At 39.1% G+C, this 16325-nt stretch overlaps 1 long non-coding RNA gene across 1 annotated transcript in view; it reads right to left on the reverse strand.

Moving 5' to 3' along the window:
• Window positions 1-693: 693 nt before the first annotated feature.
• Window positions 694-16325, reverse strand: part of LOC132652772 (uncharacterized) — a 39173-nt gene continuing 23541 nt past the window's right edge. The window contains exon 2 of the long non-coding RNA XR_009590337.1: window positions 694-1596. This is a non-coding gene — a long non-coding RNA (uncharacterized LOC132652772). The remainder of the gene's footprint in view (window positions 1597-16325) is intronic.

Consider the following 16325-nt stretch of genomic DNA (forward strand, 5'->3'; position numbering starts at 1 on the left):
AGTAATTGCATTTATTTGATTTCGGAATGAGTTATGGGATTAAAAAAATCAATATTTTGCTAGTTTTTATTATACAGTGTTTAGATGACAGATGATTACTTATTGAGAGGCAACATAAAATTCCTGTATTTTATGAAACAACAAATAGTTTAGAGACCAAAACAAGTCTTTGCAAGGTTGTTCTGAAAGTAGAAAATTATGGATGAAATTAGTGTGATCTAGTCTCAGGTGGCATGTAACAGGGGATCAGATTCCCTGCTCTCCTGTACCCTAGGAAGTGTGTTGCAGGAGGGAAGACAGATGCTGGCTGTCTTCAGAAGGTTCTACTATGACACAGGCCTGACTGAGGACATTTGCTATTGTGTAGAATGTTCCCATGTACTTAGAGAATAAGAGCAACAAAGGCAGATTTGGATGAAGGGAAAGTATGGCGAGGGAGGTGAGAGACAGATAATGACAAAGAACTAAAAAATAGAATATAGAATGGAGGTGGAGAGATGGGTGGAGGCTGAGACAGCAATAAAGGGGGCAAAAGGCTGCACAAGGCCCTGCATAGCTATTTATCTGACTTTTCTAGACCTATATGGTGGTTTTAACAATGGAGTCCATGGATATTTTCTCTTTGGGATTCCAAAACTGATCTAAGAAGAAAGGTGTTAACCCCACCGGATGAGAATAAGACCACATCCATGATTTTTGAGCTAAAGTTGAAGCAAGCTTTATTAAATATCTTCCAGAATGACAGGCACTGAGCAGGTTAATACCTGGGATTCCTAGACAATAACTGCGGATTAATATTAGTCTGGTGCTTATAAAGGTCTACATATTTCCTGCCTTTGACCAATTGGGGTCAAGCATACATCCTGATGCACTTCCTACCAAACTGCCTCCCATCTACATGTGATCAGCACATTCTGTGCAGTTGAGGCAACCAACCTGTTTACAAAAGTGAAAACACGTGGCTGTTGTCTTACATGAATAACAACCACCAGCATTCCAGGAACTTCTCTCTCGCTCCCTCTGCCCCCCTCCACTTCTCTTGAGGAAATTTGTCTTTTAAAATTAGTTTATTTATTTACTTTACATCCCAATTGTAGGCCCTGTTCCCCTCGCTCCCTTCCTCTTCCCCTAACCCCCTCCACTACTCCTCAGATAGGAGGAGCCTCCCCTCATCAACTCAGACCAGTACATCAAGTCACATCAGGATTTTGCATATCTTCTTCCCCTGTGGCCTGGCAAGGCAGATCTACCAGGAGGAAGTGCTTGAAAAGCAGGCAACAGAGTCCATGTCAGATACAGTCTCCTCTCCCCTTTCTTGGGGACCCAAGCTACCCATCATCCACATATGTGTAAGGGACCTAGGTTGAGTCCATGCACCATCCTTGGTTGATGATCCGTAAGCCCTCCTAAGCCCAGCTCAGTTGGCTTCATTGGTCTTCTTGTGGAGCTCCTGTTCCCTCTGGATCCTTCTATTATTTCTCCCATTCTTCCACAAGACTCTTTTCACTCCACCCAATGTTTGGCTGTGAGTCTCAGCATCTGTTTTGATCCATTGCTGGGTGGAGTCTCTCAGAGGACAGCTATGTTATCTCCTATCTGCAAACATAACAGAGTATCCTTAATAGTGTCAGGGGTTGGCTTTCTCCTATGGGTGGGTCTCAGTTTGGGCCATGAATTGGTTGGGCATTCTCTCAATCTCTGTTCTATCTTTATTCCTGCACTTCTTGTAGGTAGGGTAAATTTTCGGTCAAGGTTTTTGTGGGTAGGTCAGTGTTCCCCACCCTCCATTAGGAGAGCAGTCTAGTTAGAAAGTGGTCTCTATGACCACTGCTGCTAAGAGTCTCAGCTATAGTCACCCTTATATGCTCTCAGGACCCTAACCTGTTGTAAGTCTCTGGCTTGTCTCAGAGATGTCCCTTCCTATGGATTCTCTTCTCTTTGCAAGCCCTCTGTCCTCCTGTCCCTTCTCCCCAATATGATCTACACTGTCATTCTTCAACCCTGTTTCCTCTCTTCAACCACTTCTTCTGTCTATTCTATTTCCACTTCTGAGTGATAGTTAAGTATTTTTCCTTGGGTCATCTTATTACTTATCTTCTTTGGGTCTATTAATGTAGTATGGTTATCCTGTACTATATGGCCAATGTCTGCTTCTACGTGAGTACAGATCATGTGTGTCTTTCTGGGTCTGGGTTACCTCACTCAGTTTCATCCATTGGCCTGCAAATTTCATGATTTCCTTGTTTTTAATAGCTGAGTAGTAGTCCATTGTGTAAATGTTCCACAATTTCTTCACCCATTCTTTAGTTCAGGGACTTCTGGGTAGTTTCCAGTTTCTGGCTGTTACGAATAAAGCTGCAATGAACATATTTGAGCAAATGCCCTTGTTGTATTGAGAGCATCTTTTGGGTATATGCCCAGGTGTGGTATAGATGGGTCTTGAGATAGAGCTATTCCCAATTTTCTGAGAAAGTGCCAGATTGATTTCCAAAGTGGTTGTACAAGTTTTCCCTCCCACCAGCAGTAGAGGAGTGTTCCCCTTGCTTTACATCCTTGCTAGTATCTGCTGTCACTTGAGGTTTTGATCCCGACTATTCTGAGGTGTAAGATGGAATCTTAGAGTTGTTTTGATTTGCATTTCCCTGGTGACTAAGGATGTTGAACATTTCCTTAAATGCTTCTCGACCATTCGAGATTCCCTATTGAGAATTATCTGTTTAGCGCTGTATCCTATTTTTAAATTGGATTATTTGGTTTCTTGGTGTTGAATTTCTTGAATTCTTTATATATTCTAGATATTAGCCCTCTGTCATATGTAGGGTTGGTAAAGATCTTTTTACAATCTGTAGGCTGTGGTTTATTCTGTTTATAGTGTCCTTTGCCTTACAGAAGTTTTTCAGCTTCATGAGGTCCCATTTATTAATCATTGATCTTAGTGCTTGGTGTACTGTTCAGGAAGTTGTCTCCTATGCCAACATGTTCAAGGCTCTTCCTTACTTTCTCTTCTAGTAGATTTAGTGTATCTGGTTTTATGTTGAGGTCTTTGATTCACTTGGACTTGTATTTTGTGCAGTGTGATAAGTATGGATCTATTTGCATCATTTTACATTTAAACACCCAGTTAGTTCAGAACCATTTGTTGAAGATTCGTTCTTTTTTCAATTGTATGTTTTTGGCTTCTTTGTCAAAAATCAAATGTCCATAGGTGTGTAGGTTTATTTCTGGGTCTTCAATTAGATTCCATTGATTGACCTGTCTGTTTTTATGCCAATACCATGTAGTTTTTATTACTATTGCTCGGTAGTTCAACTTGAAATTAGAGATAGTGAAACATCCAGAAGATCTTTTATTGTATAAGATTGTTTTACCTATCCTGGGTTTTTTATTTTTCCATATGGAGTTGAGAATTGTTCTTTCAAGGTCTGAAAAGAATTGTTTTGGAATTTTGATGGGGATTTTATTGAATTAATAGATTTTAGTAAGATGGCCATTTTTATTATGATAATCCTACTGGTCATGAGAATGAGCGGCCTTTCCATCTGCTAATATCTTCTTTAATTTCTTTCTTCAGATACTTGAAGTTCTTGTCATACAGGTCTTTCACTTGCTTGGTTAGAGTTATATCAAGATATTTTGTATTATTTGTGGCTATTGTGAAGGGTGCTGTGTGGGTGCTAGTATTTCAAATGCTTTTTATTTGGGGATTCCTTAAAGCTTATACCTCTCTTCCAAAATGAGGTTGGATGGGAAAGGGGAATATAGATCTCTTTACTTTTTCAAGCTGGGTAGGGTTGTAGGATTCTTCTGGGGTCAATACCAGTCGCAGTCATCAGGATATGCAGAAGTACAGGTAACCAGCAGACCAGCAAACCAGTAAACCAGTAAACCAGCAAACCAGCAAATAACCAGCAAACCAGCAAACAACCAGCAAACCAGCAAACCAACAAACCAGCAAATTAGCAAGCCAGCAAACCAGTAAACCACAAACCAGCAGACCAGCAAACCACCAGGAAACAACCAGCAAACCAACAAACCAGCAAACCAGCAAACAACCAGCAAACCAGCAAACCAGCAAACCAACAAACCAGCAAACCAGCAAACCAACAAACCAGCAAATTAGCAAGCCAGCAAACCAGTAAACCAGCAGACCAGCAAACAACCAGCAAACCAGCAAACCAGCAAACAACCAGCAAACCAGTAAACCAGCAAACCAGCAAGGGTGGCAACCAGTGCTTCTCTGCCTTTGCCAAGCTGCTGTGCCACTTCCTCTGGGCTATCATATTTATACCCCTCAAAGTCCTCAGAACTCAACTAATTCCAGCTGGCAGAGACTACGTCCTTGCATTAGGCAATTATCAGCTGTGGACAAACTAAAATCCCACACTTGGGATGATAATAAAAACACATTTACATAACATAACTGAGTTTTTAAGGAAACTAAAACTTCCATTACACATCCTCCTTTTTGTTTAAAAAATTGGCTTTTTCACTAATATTAATAAACTATGTACAATAAGAATTGTGAGAATTATCAGGTAAGAATTACATTTACAATGTCCAGTCCATTTTTATTTGGCAATCATGGAAAAATATTCCATTATCTATCCTATTCTGGTGAGTACTAAGTTCTGTACCTAAATTACTTTCTTATCATATTTTTATCTATCAACCTAAAAACATATATCTTGACCATAAAACATCTTTTTAGACATAAGCCATTGTCTTAAGCTTAATTGTAGTAAAACTATGATTATCCAGTCTTCAATACTATTAGAGACTTGAGAAGGAAATAATATTACCTAAGTATGTAGGAAGCATAGAACAAACAGCGTTCAGAACTATAGAAACTACAGACAGTTAACTGCCTGGACAGTCACCAGAGGTTTCTCTGTGTTATCGGAGCAGCCAATCTTCATTCTACTGGCCCAGAATATCTGACAGGATCTTCTGTGAAGCAGGAATTTTGAAGGACTAGTCTACCTAGTCTCTGCAAAGTTGGACAGTCAGTCTCCCAGTGCCCTGCTTGTCAACAGTCTGGACAGCCAGCCTGCTATCAGCAGTTGATGACAAACATTACTTGTTTTTATTTATGTACTATCTACTTAACATTGAAAACATATACAAGAGACTAAATAAAGCTTACTTCTGTTATTAACTAAACTAGTATCTAACAAGACTATAAGTAAGATTTTTTTATAGGTGACTACCAACTTGAGTAGTTTTCAATAGTTAGCTTTTATAAGACTAGATTTTTAAAAATCTGTTTTTTTAATTTTTATTAATTACAGTTTATTCACTTTGTATCCCCCCTGTATCTCCCTCCCTCCTCCCCTCCCAATCCCCCCCTTCCTCTTCCCCACTGGTGTCCCTCTCCCAGTCCACTGATAGGGGAGGTCTTCTTTTCCTTCCCTCTGATCCTAGTCTATCAGGTCTCATCAGGAGTGCCTGCACTGTTTTCTTCTGTGGCCTGGTAAGGCTGCTCCCCCCTCAGGGGGAGGTGATCAAACAGCAGGCCAATCAATTCCTGTCAGAGACAGTCCCTGTCCCCATTACTATGGAGGCCACTTGGATACTGAACTGCCATAGGTTACCTCTGTGCAGAGGTTCCAGGCCATCTCCATGAATGGTCCTTGGCTGGAGTATCAGTTTCAGAAAAGACCCCTGTGCCTGGACTTTTAGGATCTGTTGCTGTCCTTGTGGAGCTCCTGTCTTCTCCAGGTCTTACTATCTCCCACTTCTTTCATAAGATTCCCTGTACTCTGCCCAAAGTTTGGCTATGAGTCTCAACATCTGCCTCGATATCCTGCATGGTAGAGCCTTTCAGATGCCCTCGGTGGTAGGCTCCTGTCCTGTTCCCTGTTTTCTCCCTCTTTCGATGTCCATCCTCTTTGCCTTTCTGAATAGGGATTGAGCATCTTAGCCAGAGTCCTCCTTCCTGATTAGCTTCCTTGGGTGTACAGATTTTAGTATGTTTATCCTATATTATATGTCTAGTATTCGCTTATGAGTGAGTATATACCCTGTGTGTCTTTCTGCTTCTGGGATACCTCACTCAGGATGATCTTTTCCAGTTCCCACCATTTACCTGCAAATTTCATGATTTCCTGAATAACTCAAGTGACAACACATGCTGGAAAGGATGTGAAGAAAGGGGAACCCTCCTCCACTGCTGGTGGGAATGTAAACTTATACAACCACTTTGGAAATCAATCTGGCGTTTTCTCAGACAATTAGGAATAGCGCTTCTTCAAGATCCAGCTATACCACTGCTAGGCATATATCCAAAAGACGCTCAAGTATACAACAAGGACATCTGCTCAAACCATGTTTGTAGCAGCTTTATTTGTAATAGCCAGAATCTGGAAACAGCCCAGATGTCCCTCAGTTGAGGAATGGATACAGAAATTGTGGTACATCTACACAATGGAATATTACTCAGCAATAAAAAACAAGACTAGAATTTTTTTTGAGAATTTCATTTTTTTTATTAATTACACTTTATTCACTTTGTACCCCCTATTGTTCCCTCTCTTCTCCCCTCCCAATCCTTCCTTTCCTCCTCCTTCTCCACACATGCCCCTCCCCAAGTCCACTAATATGGAGGTCTTCCTCTCCTTCCTTCTGATCTTAGTCTGTTAGGAACAAGACTAGAATTTTACACCACATTTTCAAATGAGTTTCATATGTACAATACATTAAGCAAAAGTTGATCAAAATAACCTTAAAATACTGTCAGTACACAATAAATGAGTTTTGTATGTTCAATACATTAAGCAAAAGTTGAACAAAACAATCTTAAATTTTCTATCAATATATAATAATCCATACCAATGTAAAATATTTGAGAATAGTAGATTCAATAATCTACATTTTATCCTATAATCCTATATCCCCTCCCCTTTCTTTTATCATTCCCCCTTTCCCCCTTTCCCCTAACACTGGAGAGAAAGATAAGAGGAAAAGAAAGACAGGGCGGGGGGGAGAGAGAAAGAAAGAGATCCCTGATTTTAACCTTTCCTCCCAAATCATGACAAATCCACAACGTACCAATCAAAAACACCCACCCACCTCTTAAGAATGGGGGTGTTGTGTTCTTATGTCTTGCTATACGGGGGTAAAAACACCTTTTGGGTACCCTTAAGAATTAGCATATTGGCCAAGCACTGGAAAAGCTAGCTGTATTTTTTTCAGTCTCTGTATTTTCTGTCTAGTTTCTGTATTTTCAGTCCAGTCTCTGTTTTCTGTCTAGTCTTTGTGTTTTCTGTCTAGTCTCTGTTGGATCCATCATTTGGGATAGCCCTTTTGAAGTTGACCTGAATGTAAATTCTTGAGGAAATAGTAACTGAGGCAGCTTGTGAGACTGAATCACAGGCTATTTGCATTATTTTCATTGTTATCTGGTCTTTTGTTCTGAAAAGAAACAAACTTTCTAAGGTAATAGTATAGATACATTTTTGCATCATGAGGACCAGGTATCATTAAAATTCATTTACCATGGGAAGACATTCATGTCTCAGCTAGTAGGTCTTCCCTGGTCAAATCTAACTTTTATAAATTTTGTTGGTAACCATATTTTTTCATTCCCTGTAGATACATAAGCATAGCCACGTCCCCATCTCAAAACTATTGCAGATTTCCATTCTGCTGTCAACATGTCCTTATAGTAACTGGGTTGATCTAGTTCTACAGTTTTTTTCTATAACCCAGTGTCTCTCAGCTGCTCTTGTTCCTTTCTCACCAACATTAAGAAAATTTAGAGTTAACAATGCATTATTTAGCCTGCCCCTGGGGAGCTTTACTCTTTTTGTTTAATAAACATCTCTTTTAAAGTACGATTAGCTCTTTTTATAACTGCTTGTCCTGTAGGATTGTGTAGTATACCAGTAATGTGCTTTATATTAAATATGCAAAGAATTGCCTCATCTTACTGGATATATATGCGGGTGCGTTATCAGTCTGAATTTGTGCAGTATACCCATAATCACCATTATTTCCAATAAATCAGCCTTTTCAGAATTTAAAGCAGTTGCCAAATGAAAGCCTGAGAATGTATCAATATATCAGATTTTGTTTTCCAAAATCTGCAAAATGAAGCACATCCATCCTCCACATTTCTTTTGGTACCCCTAGGGTTACTTCCAGCAGGTAATAGAGTTCACTTATACAGAGAACATGTAGGACATTTAAAAAATTATTTCTTTGGCTTTTTGCCAAGTGATAGAGAATTTTTTTCTTCAAACCTCTCCTGTTAACATGGTGTTTTTCATGAAATTCCGAGGCTTCTAACACGTTTCCTACTAGTAACTGATTGCCTCATTTCCTTGTGCCAATGGACCTGGCAAACCTGTATGAGACCAAATACAAGTAATATCAAATACGAGTGGATCGTTTCTACTTCTGATGGCCTGTTGCAATTGCATAAGTAACAAAGTCAATTCTGAGTTATCAGGAATAACTTCAGCACTTCCTAAATGCAAAACAACTGTCTATTGAGAGTCAGTAATTATATTAAGAGATTCAGGAAAATCTAATGGTATCATAAGACTGCATATAATTCTAATTTTTGAACTGAGGTATATGGGCTTTTCATCACCTTGCTCATTTTGTCTGACTTATATCCTGCTATTCCCATCTTGTTTGCATCAGTATGGAATGCTGGTGCCTCAGGAATTGGTGTTCCCTTTACAATACATGAAAGAATTCAATTAATTCTTTTATAAACTGTATACGTTTGCTTTTAGGATATTTGCTATTAATTTCTCCCAAGTAGTTACTGCAAGATCTTTACCAATCTTCATTGATTACCCACAATGACATAATCTCATTAGTATTAGTAAGAGGCACTCCTATTTCTTCTGGGTCTGTTCCTGACAATTTACCTAGTCTTGTTTTACCTTTTATAATTAATTCAGAAACCTTTTCTAGTATGTCTCTAATTCTTTACTTTGTTTATGTGCTAAGAAAATCCATTCCACAATACTATTTTCCCTTTGTATAATGAGCCCAGTAGAAGAATGAGTTGAAGGCAAAATGACCAAAATACAATCAAGTTCAGAATCAATTCGATCCACATCTACACCTTGCAGTCATTGTTCTACCAGAATTAACTCCTTTTCTGGTTCAGCTGTTAGACATTTTGGACTGTTCAAATATGAATCTCCTTGTAGCGTTTGAAACAAATTCCTTAACTCATATGTACTTAATCCAGTTGCAGACCTCAGCCAGGTAATATCTCCATTAAGTTTTGAAAATTGTTAAAAATTTGCAGTTGGGGCCTATGGATCTGTGCCCTTTGTGGTCACATTTTTTGTTGACATATATCCCAAATAACTAAGTGAATCTTCTTTTTGTATTTGTTCTGGAGCAATCTGTAACCTCTAGAATGACCAAATTCTTTGTGTTTCCCTAAACATTTTTTAAAGTACCCGCATCAGAATCAGCCTACAAAATATCATCCATGTAATGATAAATGATAGATTGAGAAAATTGCTTATGAATTATTTCTAACAGTTGTTGCACGAAATATTGACACAAATTTGGAGGATTATTTAACATTCCCCATGGACACATCCTCCAGTGCTATCTCTTTTTTGGACCACTATTTTTCAGAGTAGGGATTGAGAAAGCAAACCTTTCCCTGTCCTGCTCATGCAAGGGTATAATGGAAAAAAAAAGCAATCCTTTAAGTCAATTATTATTATAGGCCATGATCTAGGTAACAAAAGGAATTTGAGGTTGTAAAGGACCCACTGGTTGAATGATTCTATTAACTGTTCTTTAGTCCATTGTCTTCCTCCATTTTCCTGATTTTTTTTTCCAGCAAACCCTGGGGAATTCCATGGGCTGACAGACTCTTCTAGATGTTGAGCCTCCAGCTGCTCTTGTACTACTTGTTCAAGTACCTGCAATTTTGTTATTGTCATGGACTGCTGCTCTTGCCACACAGGTTGGTTCTATAACCATTTTAGGGGTAGGGCTGTTGGTATTTCAGCAGTGGTCCCTCTTATATATTTGGAAACTTATTTGATGGTCAATAATGTGTCTTGAGACCTTTTCTTCTACCATGTGAAACTATACAAAGGATAACTGACACATAACAAAAGTAGCAGCATATTTTAAAGAGTGATTTGAGCCTAGAACGAGCATTTCTTCCCTACAAAATATTCTACAATTTCACTACAAAATATTCTAGTGAAATTTTGCAATTGTTATTATATGTGTCCAACATACCCCACACCTTGCACGCACATACACACTTTATAATCGTTTTCTAATTTTGAGAGGCAATATGACTTCATGGCTAACATTTGAAGTCTTAATCAATCACCACTGTGACCTAGCTCTGGGGCTCTAACATTAGTTAGCTTCTCTGAGCTTCAACTAGTTCACTGACAATTACTGTTATACATTAGCCTTTCAGGTCATTAGGGGACTAAGTGAGATAATGTCCTTAAAAGTGCTTAGCATAGATCATGGCACATGGTAACTGTCCATTAAATTTAAACTATTCCTTTTATTCTTAGCTGCATCATGCAATTTTAATGAACTGAACTTGTGTTTAAATTTTAAAAGAGTTTATTTTGGGGAAAATAACATTTACATGCCGATATATTATCAGATCACTTGTAAATATCTCATGATAAAATAATGGGAAAATAGTGTTTACTATTAGCCCCAAATTCAAGTCTGTATTTTAGAATTTAACTTAGATGCTTAAGGGGCAGAATGAACTTTTATAGTACATTGTAATGCATTAAATCTATTAAAAGTTACATGATAGAGTCAATGACACCGTGGTGATAAAAATGCATAGCTTATGCAAGGGGACAAAACATAGCAAAGTAAAAGAGTTTTTTGGGATGGAAAGAATTTTCTGCAGGAAAAGTAGTTAGAAGCCTGTTTGAAAGGTCTGTATGTAAAATACAGATCTTTTTATCTCTTTCCCTGAAGCAACAAAACAAAGGAGACCTCTACCAAGGGGGCCTAGGGAGCAACTACAGAAAGGGAGATATCTATTCCCAAGGAACTTGATCCTCCTTACCAAAAGTCATAGAGATGATGGAAAAGGCTCCTCCCAGAGTAGAGTAAGAAGGAACTCATGGTTGAGGAAGATGGAAGAACCTTGGGAGCTGAGATGTATAATGACCATAGATTGCCAGCCAGATATTAGACAGCCATTAAGAATGTGAAGAGGGACAGAAAGAGATTACTGATTTTTGGCCATTCAGCCAAAGAACATGTCTGTGGGACAGTGCTTCAAGTCTTTGAGGGAAGAGAGAAATCATAGCTTTGAGATGAACAAAGGTCTCAGGTCAAACCAGGAGTCCTGTTTTTAGAGACCAACAAAGAAGGGTCCTGTTCATTCTGAAGAGCTTAATATGGTGAATGAGCACAAATGCCATCAGTGGTGAGCCACAGGTAAAAGCACTCAGATCATCATGGTCACCAAAGAGTCCAAGGAAATTTAGTGGGAAACTTGCAAAGTGCCAGCCACCTATAAAAGACTGATCTGGAGAGGTCAAACCTAAAGCTGGGGAGAGAGCAAGGCTGGTGGTAGGACCAGAATGGGGGGCCTGGGCTCACGTTCTTGTAGTTGGAGCCATTTACCAAGTCTCTCAATGAGAAAGCAGGTGGGGCCTGTGTGGAAACCATCCTGAGTGTTATTCTTTATTGATGGTAGCAAACAGATATTTGCCCAAGTTAAAAGCTTGGCAAAACCATAGTGTACTCTGATTCCTCTCAATCAATCTCTTCAAACTTACAATTTGCAAGGTGAAGAATTCAACCTAAATGTTACTGAAGAGGAAATTAAATGAAAATAAGACACCCAATGGCCCAGAAAACCATTTACTTGAAAAATAACATATTTAATTGTAATTTTAAGGAGACTACATGCTTTAGAGTCAGGAAGAGACTCATCTCTAGCTCTATTTAGAGGACAAGGGCTCATTTTAAAATATTTACCAGTACTAATTATTTATGTGTAGGAAAGAAACAATGTTGTGTAAACGGTTTACATGAATAAAAATGTTAAATAATCCTGTCTATAAAAGTATTTAGTAGTGTGTGTTATGTTGCTGGAATATGTTAGTCATTTTTCTTATGACTTTGGCATTGCCGAAAGCACAGACCCAGATAAGTCTGCCAGGCATGATCAACAGACAAGTACTGTTAGACCATTCTGGCTACCAAAGAGTGAACTAAGGCCTCAAACCAGGCTGCCAAGTCTCAAAATATTTTCAGTTTTATGACCTTAGAGGAGTTATTTCTCTTTTCTGTGACTTAGCTCTCTTACGTATCAAAATAGATGGCAATACCCACTTCACAGGGTGAAATGAGTGCTAATATTCCACAAAGAAACATGGGAAAACAAACAAACAAACAAACAAAAAAAAAAGAAACATGGGATGATATGGAAGCAGCAAGGCTGAGGTAGAGCCCAAAAGACAGCATTCCAGGAATAAGAGCTGATGTATTTGTTTAGGAGAAAAAAAGATTTAATCTAGTCTTAGTTAAATGTTATACTCACAGGCACACATTAGCTGCAAGAGCCTTTCTTGATCTTATTAAAAACCTGTCTTTGAAACAAGATATTGCTATGTTATAGTGAGACTATTGGAATGCAGATAGGAACTTACTTGAATATCATGATCCTTTTCCTTTGGGCACCTAAGGGCTGGGGTTACAGGGCTATGTCAACATTTCTGGCTCCTGTAGATGATTGTAGATGGAAGGGACATTGGTACCTAGGAATGGCCTCTTCTGCTCCAATATAATGCCATTTAATCTGCTAGTACCAGTGGCATTCCATTATTCCCCAAATCTGAGTTTGCTTGGGTAATCTTTGCTTAAAACTGTTTATCTTCTCCTTTGATTGTTTTCTATTTTCTCCTTTAACGTGTAATTCTCTGAAAATATGGATTTCGAATTTTCTATTTTTTTCTTGTATTTGATAGTCTCATGCATGTATATGTATATATGTATATAATGAATGTTAGTCATTTCAACTACCCTCTTTCTGCTGCTCATGTGTCGCAGTAAAAAAAAAAAGAGTGAGGCTATATATTATTATTAGCCCTAAGATTATCATGGCAGTATTATTTAACACACTATCACAAATAACAAGACACAGACAGATTTATAATTGCCTTATTTACCTTGAGCTAGGCAGATATTTCACTTACACTGTCTCAATAGCCTCACCATCCATCTCCCAGCCCCCAGCCAATGCCATTCACCTTAATCCTCTTCATCTGGTCTACCTTCCACACATAATCTCATGATACTTACTTTTATTCTTCATCTGGGCCTTTTTGTGCCATTATTGGAGTACTTCCTCCCTGACCCATATGGTTTCTTCTCCAGGCTAACCATCCTGTCATCCTTCTTCTTCCTCTCTTCCTGTGTCTCTCAGTCTGTCTCTCCTGATTATCATGATTCTTCCATCCTGAAAAGCCTGGGAACCTTAGTCACACCTACCCCATTCTGCCCTGACCAGGTATAGCCATTTAATGAACCAATGAGGTATGTTTTAGGCAGGTTTACACAAACAAGGATAGGTGTATCTGGCAGTAACCAGATCTTGAGGGTCAGTAATTAGCATTAGATCAACCTCCAACACCCAACCCTTTTACTTCCCTACAACTCTCCCTTCTACTTTCATATATATATATATTTGTATGTGGCCACAGATTTTAATTACAGTTGCCTGCATGAGTATCAGTAAGGTGTCATTTACTTGAGCATCAGTGGTCATATCACTAAAGAAATTGATACCCCTTCCCTCTGACACCTTTAACCACCAATAATCCTTTAAAGGAAGGGTAGTTCCTCATAAGCCGTCCCTCATTCTAAGACAAATGTTGCTGACGGGGACTTTGAATATTGCAATTGTATATTCCATGGCCTGGAAAAGAATATGGCACAGATTAGACGTCTGTGGATGCACGGCAATATCTGCTGAATTGAGGTCTAGGCACTCTGCTGCTTCACATGCAAGGTTACTTCCGCAACTTGCATCTCAGGAGTTGTAATGAATCCTTTTAGGTGAAAGTGAGAGGAACTCAAGTATAAGTAAAAAAAGAAAGTTATTGCTTCATATAGTCAAAAGATCAAAAGGTTGGATTCATAGTCCCAAACAAGGTTATCAGGATCCTATGACAGCTTTCTTTTATGGTGATGTTGTAAGAATATACAGGACTGGGAAGCACTCTCAATATCAGAATAAAAGAAAAGACTAAAGGAAGTAGGACTGGACAGAGGAAAGAGACCATTTCTGTGAGTAACTCTAGACCCAAATAACTGCCTAGAGTTGCCTGAAATGATGGAGGAAAGGTAGATCTTTAAAAGACCCCCTCATCACATTAATTAGTCACTGGTTCAAGTTATTGTGTATGGCATAGGGTGATGCTTAAGGAGCAACTTAGCTGAGAAGCCAATACTTCAAGCAGAAGGAAAAAAGACTTTTTCCAGGCTTGAAGGAGTAATCTAAGCAAGATGCCATGCTTGATGTATGGTAGAGTATATTCTCAGGCAGTGTCTTTTCATATGCCAGTAAAGATGACAAAGCAAGTGGGTCACATAATCCTGAGTACCCACAATCTTCTCTAGTAACTACAGGGAAAGGTCCTAAGGAAGACTCTGGTTGGCTTGAGTCATGAGCTCACCGTTAACTAACATGCTTCTCTGATTATACATTTGAAAACATTATTTTGTATATATTATGCACATTACTTTTTAAATTAATATTATGATCAATAATAATCATGATGATTGTATATATCCATATAAACATGACCTAAAACAAGCTACAGAATATGTTCATTTTTCCATAAAGCTGTCTCTTTGCTGTCTACTGTGGGTTCCCAAGCCAGATGAGGCATGGTAGAGCATTTCCCATACCCAGACTTCTCTCAGCATGGCAGGAGTGGGGCCATTCCTACCCAAATCAGATTTGGGCCTACTCAACTCCATAATGACCAAAGCCAAGTCATGATAAAGTCAGTTAAACTTCTAACAAACCAGAGAATGGGCTTCTCAGAAATCATGTGCCTGGCAGTTTTCTAATCTGACCCTTGGAAATCCCTGTTCTTTTTTTGTAATATATATATTTTTATTTATTACAATTTATTCACTTTGTATCCCAGCTGTAGCCCCCATACTCATCCCCTCCACATCCCACCCTCCCTTCCTCAGCTTCTCCCATTCTCCTTCCCCAGTCCACTGATCGGGGAGGTCCTTCTCTCCTTCCATCTGACCCTAGCCTACAGGTCTTACCAGGACTATCTTTCATAGTCTTCCTCTGTCCTCCCTCAGGGGGAGGTGATCAAAGAGCCAGCCACTGAGTTCACGTCAGAGAGAGTCCCTGTTCCTCTTACTAGGGAGCCCATTTGGAGACTGAGCTGCCATAGGCTACATCGGTGCTGGGGTTCTAGGTTATCTGCATGAATGGTCCTTGGTTGGAGTATCAGTCTTGGAAGAGACCCCTGGGCCCAGATTTTTTTGGTTCTGTTGTTCTCCTTGTGGAGCTCCAGACCCTTCCAGATCTTTCTATCTCCCCCTTCTTTCATAAGATTCCCTGTACTTTGCCCAAAGTATGGGTATGAGTCTCAGCATCTGCTTTGATACACTGCTGGGTAGAGTCTTTCAGAGGCCCTCTGTGGTAGGCTCCTGTCTTTTTCCTTCTTTTCACTTTCTTCTGATGGCTATCCCATTTGCCTTTCTGAATTAAGATTGAGCATCTTACCCAGGGTCCTCCTTCTTGCTTAGCTTCTTTAGGTATACAGTTTTAGTATGATTATCCTATATTATAGGTCTGATATCCACTTATAAGTGAGTATATACCATGTGTGTCTTTCTGCTTCTGGTATACCTCATTCAGGATGATCTTTTCTAGATCCCACCAATTGCCTGCAACTTTCATGATTTTCTTGCTTTTAATTGCTGAGTAATATTCCATTGTGTAAATGTACCACAATTTCTGTATCCATTCCTCAATTGAGGGACATCTGGGTTGTTTCCAGATTCTGGCTATTATGAATAAAGCTGCTACAAACATGGTTGAGCAAATGTCCTTGTTGTGTACTTGAGCATCTTTTGGATATATGCCTAGGAGTGCTACCTTTTGAGGTAGCACTATTCCTAATTGTCTGAGAAAGCAGCAGATTGATTTCCAAAGTGGTTGTACAAGTTTACATTCTCAGCAGCAATGTAGGAGGGTTCCCTGCTCTTGCTGTAGCACTTCCTCCCTTGACCTTTCTCTTCCACTCCCTGCCATTTCAATAAAGTAACTGTCCTCCGAAACAGTCTCGTGGGTGGGTCATATC

The sequence above is a fragment of the Meriones unguiculatus genome, chromosome 3 (assembly GCF_030254825.1).
Source record: "Meriones unguiculatus strain TT.TT164.6M chromosome 3, Bangor_MerUng_6.1, whole genome shotgun sequence".
Lineage (NCBI taxonomy): Eukaryota > Metazoa > Chordata > Mammalia > Rodentia > Muridae > Meriones > Meriones unguiculatus.